The following is a 6000-nucleotide window of genomic DNA, read 5'->3' as shown; positions in this document are numbered from 1 at the left end:
CTATATATATACAAGTTGTATTTTGTCTATGTGTGTATATGTGTGTGCATGTGTTTATTAGACATATTAAAGGAAATCAGATTAGAAAAGAAGATACAAAACTGTCTTTATTTATAAATGACATAATGGTGTATATGGACAATCCAGTGCAATCTAAAATAAGACTGCTAGGGGGCGCCTGAGTGGCTCAGTCAGTTAAGCATCTGCCCTCCGCTCAGGTCACCATCTCAGGGTCCTGGAATAGAGCTCCTCCTTAGGCTCCCTGCTGGTCGGGGAGTCTGCTTCCCCCTCTCCCTCTGCCTTTTCCCCCAGTTTGTGCACACTCTCTGTCTCTCAAATAAATTCAATCTTTAAAAAAAAAAAAAAAAAAAACAGAATAGAAGAGAAGAGGATAAAAGAAAATAAGGTTGCTAGAACCAAAGAGTAAACTTTAAAAAGCCACAAGATATAAGGCCCACATTAAAACACCAAACCAGGGCGCCTGGGTGGCTCAGTGGGTTAAGCCGCTGCCTTCGGCTCAGGTCATGATCTCAGAGTCCTGGGATCGAGTCCCACATCGGGCTCCCTGCTCAGCAGAGAGCCTGCTTCCCTCTCTCTCTCTCTGCCTGCCTCTACATCTACTAGTGATTTCTCTCTGTCAAATAAATAAATAAAATCTTTAAAAAAAAAAAAAAAAGACCAAAACAAAACAAACCTTAAAATTCACTGAATTTCAAGAAATGAATAATTGAAAAGTGTTTTAAGATTATGGTAGCATCAAAAAAATTGTAGTTCCACTTACTAGAAAAATTTTAAAACATTCATGACAGCATCAAAATATCAGGAATCAAAATAATGAAAGACATGTGAGACATATATATACCGAAAAATACAAAACATTGCTAAGCAAAGTTAAAGAAAACCCAATTAAATGAAGAACTATCCCATGTTTGTGGATTGGAAGAAGCAATACCGTGAAGTGGCAATGGTCCCCATGTTGTTCTATAGATTCAATGGCATCTCAACCAAAATCCTAGCGTATTTGTGTACAGAAATTGGCAGGCTACTTTTTAAATAGAATGGCCAAGAAATTTGTTTATTTAAAAAAAAAAAAGCCTTCTTCACATTTTACACATTTTAGTTTTTTGTTATAGCAGCATCCTACTTCAAGGTGCTGATACCTGTTTTAGCTATATGTTACCATGTAACAAATTACTCCTTGCAGCTGAAAAGCACATTTATTATCCCAACTTTTCTGGGAGGTGGGGGAGGGACAGGCATTTGGGAACATCGTAGCTGAGTCTCCCAGGGACTTTCATGTGATGACAGTCGAGCTGTTGGGACCACAATCCCCTGAGGGCTGGACCGGGGGCAGGATCTGTTTCCACACTTTCTCACATGATTTTTGGTAGTTCTCAGTTTCTAACTGACTATTAGTCTGAGACCTCAGTTTCTCCCCAAGTGAGCAACCTGAGAATCTTGACAATAAGGCAGCTGCATTCCCCTACAGCAGGGGATCCAAGAGAAAGCTGGAAAGGAGAGAGAGAGAAAGGAAATAAGGCAGACCAGAACAGACCAAGACAGAAGCCATGGTGTCTCTTGGAGTTTATTTTTTATTTCTTTGTAAATAATGTTAAAAGAGTTGATGTGGTTTTTACTTTTTTAAAAAAGATTTTATTTCTTTATTTTGAGAGAGAGTGAGAGAGAGGAAGTGAGCAAGCATTAGTGGGGACAGAGGGAGAGAGAATCTCAAGCAGACTCCCCACTGAGCACTGAGCCCGACATGGGGCTGCTCTCACGACCCTGAGATCATGACATGAGGCAAAATCAAGAGTTAGATGCTTAACTGACTGAGCCACCCAGGCGCCCCAGAATTCAGGCATTTTTATAAAATACCACGTTGTTAGTGAAAGAAGAGGGTTTAACTTTTTCCGTGAGAAAACTATAGAGCTTTAAACTTAAACAAGTGATAATAACAATATCCATAATAAAAATAAGCAAACTATTTTGAACATTTTCTATGTTCTGCACACTCCACTGAACACGGAAATTAAGAGCATGGTCTTTGGCACAGACTGCCTGTTGGCTTTCTGTTCTACCATGTTATGTGGTTATGTGCCTCTGGGCAAGTTATTAAACATCTCTGTGCTCCTGTGTCCTTATCTATAAAATGAGGGTAACAATGCTAGTTACCATATAGAGTTTTGGGGAAAATTAAATGGGTCTTATGATATAGATCACTTAGAAAAGGCTGCCATCTAACAAGAATTGTGTAAGATTTAGCTAATATCTGTATTAGGTAGTGTTTACAAACATCACCTCTTTAAATACTCAAAATACCCTTAAAGTTAAGGATGATTATTATTTTACTTCATATGCAGGACAGTTGAGCTTGGAGATGTTGGTTAAGCAATTTACCTAAATGTACACGACTGAGTTCTATGCAGTTCTCTGGGGAAAAATAAATTGTAGATGTAGAAATTAGATTAGAGAACTCACTAGCTACTGTGATTTTTCAGATGTAATGTTAAAAGAATATGGAAATAGAAGACGTTTTAGAGTGCCTGGCTATAGAAATCAGCCCATAGTTCTCACAGAAAAAGTGAATATACGATATCAGATAATGGAAAATCTGGCCAGAATATAGTGAAGCAGAAAAAAGACATTTGAGAAGCTACCACACATCTCCAAAGTCTGACCAAACATTGAGGTCCTTTTCTGTGGTATTGCTGGAACATTTCCAATAACCAGAATTGCTTCTGCTTTTAGATACCTATCTGTCATTCAGGGCATGGTAGAGGTTAGGCCTGTCCAAAAATATTCCAGTCCTCCTCTTCCTGGAAATGTGGTAGAACTGCATTTCTCATTCCCTTTTAATTCAAGCATGACTATATGTCTTGCATTTTCCAATGAATTATGAGTGAAAATGACGTGTATCATTGCCAAGTGGAAACTTTAAGAGCCAGTACGCCCTTTGCGTGTCCAGGTCATATCAGTCTGGATCCGGTGGGGGACTACCACAAGCAGAGTCTTCCTCTTGACCCTCTTTGGACACGTAGTGTGAGCAGCTAGTAAACCACTGCTGTTTTAAGCCACTGACATTGGGGGGTTGATTGTTTGCTATTCTGCAGAAACCCATCTACTTTGGGATGACTATGCATGGTCTTAAAATTTTTCTTTTTAAGAATTGGACCTCTATGACACCTTAGTGCCGAAAACATTTTGTTGAACCCTATTACTAGCTCATAATGTATTTCCAAAAGCTAACAGGTTATAAACTGGCTTTAGCATCCTTAGAACTGAAGCTTTCCAATTTCATAAAGGGGAGGTTATTAGCTTTTAAGTTTCTTCCCTAGGTATCAGTTGACCTGAAACAGAAACCAGCAGAAGTTGGCAGAGCTCGCAGTAAAGAAAACCAACACTAAATATTAAATATGTTAGAGTGGTGAAGTTCCTGCTGAATTAGGATTATCAGAAAACCAACACGTTGGGTCCTGTTTTCACCATTTAAAAAACAACAAAATAGAAAACAAATACACACAGAAAACCAACTGGATGTCAAAGACATAGGCAATGAGATACAAAGCTGAGATGTTCATAAAGATCACCTTTAATAGGAAACACCTCATACTGAGCAACGATTATTTTGTCTGTGGCTTTTTTAGTGTTCATTATAGACAATTAAAAAAAATTTTATTTTAATTCCAGTTAGTTAATACAGTGTTACCTTAAATTTCTCATCACAGAAATTTAGAGTAGAGCGGGTAGGAATATCACACATTTCACATATGTTTATAGCACAATATACATGTAAGTTAAAGAGGTGGCCTAGGAAGTAGGCAATAAAGAAACAAGGAAAGTAAGAATATATAATAATAATTAAAAAAACAAAACAAAGAAAAGTAGTCTTAAACAGAAGGTGAGCCAGAGGATACTCTTTCAAAAGCAAACACATATGAAGTAAATGTAATACAAATATCAATTATTACAGGGAATTTGTTAATTTGGGAACATACTAAAACCTGATAATGTGTATCATCATCATTTTGAAATCTGTGTTGCTTTCCTCACAAAGTTGCTTTCTTCTCAATTGCTTGTCCTAAAAGCCAAACAAAAGTATAAAACATGATTTCACCTGAAAAGAAACTTGAAGGATAAACATTTTCTTTTTGAAACTTTTTGGTAAAATGGAAATAATTTTTGCCCAATGGCCCCCATGTATTCCCTCCTGTATTACCTATGGTGTAGGTAGGCCCTAAACCATGATGGTTGATGTCCTTAAAAAGACAGCTGTGTAGGGACTCCTGGGTGTCTCAGTTGGTTAAGCCACTGCCTTCGGCTAGGTCATGATCTTAGGGTTCTGGAATCAAGTCCCACATTGGGCTCCTGGCTCAGTGGGGAGCCTGCGTTTCTCTCTGACTCTGCCTGCTTGTGCTCGCTCTCTCTCTCTCTCTCTGACAAATAAATTTTAAAAATCTTAAAAAAAAAAAAAAAAAGAAGACATCTGTGTAAAAACACAGAGACATGGGGAGAATGCCTCGGGCAGATGAGGCAAAGACGGAACAGATATATTTACAAGACAAAAACCCCAAGAATTGCTGTCTGTCAGCAGAAGCTAGGAAAGAGACAGAACAGAGTCTCCCATGAAGTCCTCAGAAGGAATCAACTCTACTGACATCTTGAATTTGGATTTTCAACCCCCAGAACTTTGAGGGAATAAATTTCTGACATTTCTACCAGTTTGCAGTATTTTATTACCTCAGCCCGAGGAAACCAACACACCCATCCACTCCAAACAAACAGCTTTATGTCTAGATAAACACTGTGCAGTAAAAATTTTTGTACCATAAACTAGTATCTCAAAAGTTTCAAGACGGTCAAAGGTATCAAAGACAAAGTCAGAAAAGAACTTGCAAAATGTTATTGTCCTTTTCTGTGGTGACACATTGATGACACACTAAAACAACCCTCCCTAGATTCAGAGTTAATTTACCTCCATTTCATTTCAGTAAACAAAATGATGTGTCGTTATTAAAAGGGGAATGAATGCTGAGTAGGCAGAAACCACAGATACCCACTCTGTGAGCCAATCCGATGTCCTCTACAATTAATATGAAATCATTGCTCTTGTTAAAATGTAGAAAACAGCCTCTATGCCCTCCAGCTACTAAATGTCTCACTATTTGGTGACACTTACCTACAGATCTGTTTAATTCTCTTAGACCAGAGAAAACACGGACAAAAATTAGAAGAAATCAACTCAAAAACAAAAAAGAAAGAAAAGAACTAAAGTGGGTAAATTCTTTTAACCAGGTTCCGAACCTCAAAGCAGGAGCTCTACGACGAGCAGACTCTGGGGTCCTCACCGTCTTTCTGTAAGGGGGAAACACTTTCCTAAAAGACTGCCCCAAACATGTGTGCCTCAGGCTGGAATTCTGTTCCCATCTTCCCTTTCACATTTGCTCTGTCATCCTCTTTACAGAGGGGAGGCCCATCTGGACAAACTGATTCTAACTGGTGCATTGCCTCTGGGGTAAAACCAAGGAAAAGTACAATTCAATCTACTGCGTGTGGCATTGAGGCAGCTGAAGACTTTGGAGACTCGATGGTCTTACAAGTCCTCTCATTCCAGTTCTTTGCAACTAACGAAACTGGAGTAGAAGGAACGAAGTTGTCAGCTAACAGATGGCGGAACCTAATTTTTGTGTTTTTGTCATATACGGAGTGCAAAAAATATATAGTGATGATGTTGCTATAAGAAATTCTTTCCATTCCCATCTTTTGTTTTGTTCTGATATGAACAAAGTTTCTCAGAGCTGTATCTGTAACACTGAGAAACAGAAATAATGGAACTGATGTTAAGCCCTGTCTCAACAGTGGGAGAAGGAAGTTTACTGTTATAATTATTATTACCGTTATATCCCTTCTAGCAGTAGTAGCACCTTCATTCGTCCACAAATACATAAACTCATTTTTTAAATGCAGACTTATTTATCTTAAGATATGCACTTCCAGGGGCAC

General features: G+C 38.4%; 1 long non-coding RNA gene across 2 annotated transcripts in view; it reads right to left on the bottom strand.

The window, feature by feature from the left end:
* Positions 1-1054: 1054 nt before the first annotated feature.
* LOC309863704 overlaps positions 1055-6000 on the bottom strand; it is a 28096-nt gene continuing 23150 nt past the window's right edge. For both annotated transcript variants that reach the window (XR_014311192.1, XR_014311193.1), the window contains exons 4-5: positions 4002-4078; positions 1055-1508 (exon numbers count right to left, since the gene is read on the bottom strand). This is a non-coding gene — a long non-coding RNA (uncharacterized lncRNA). The remainder of the gene's footprint in view (positions 1509-4001; positions 4079-6000) is intronic.

This window comes from Mustela nivalis (genome assembly GCF_964662115.1).
Source record: "Mustela nivalis genome assembly, chromosome: 4".
NCBI lineage: Eukaryota > Metazoa > Chordata > Mammalia > Carnivora > Mustelidae > Mustela > Mustela nivalis.
This window is presented reverse-complemented; position numbering and strand designations above follow the sequence as displayed.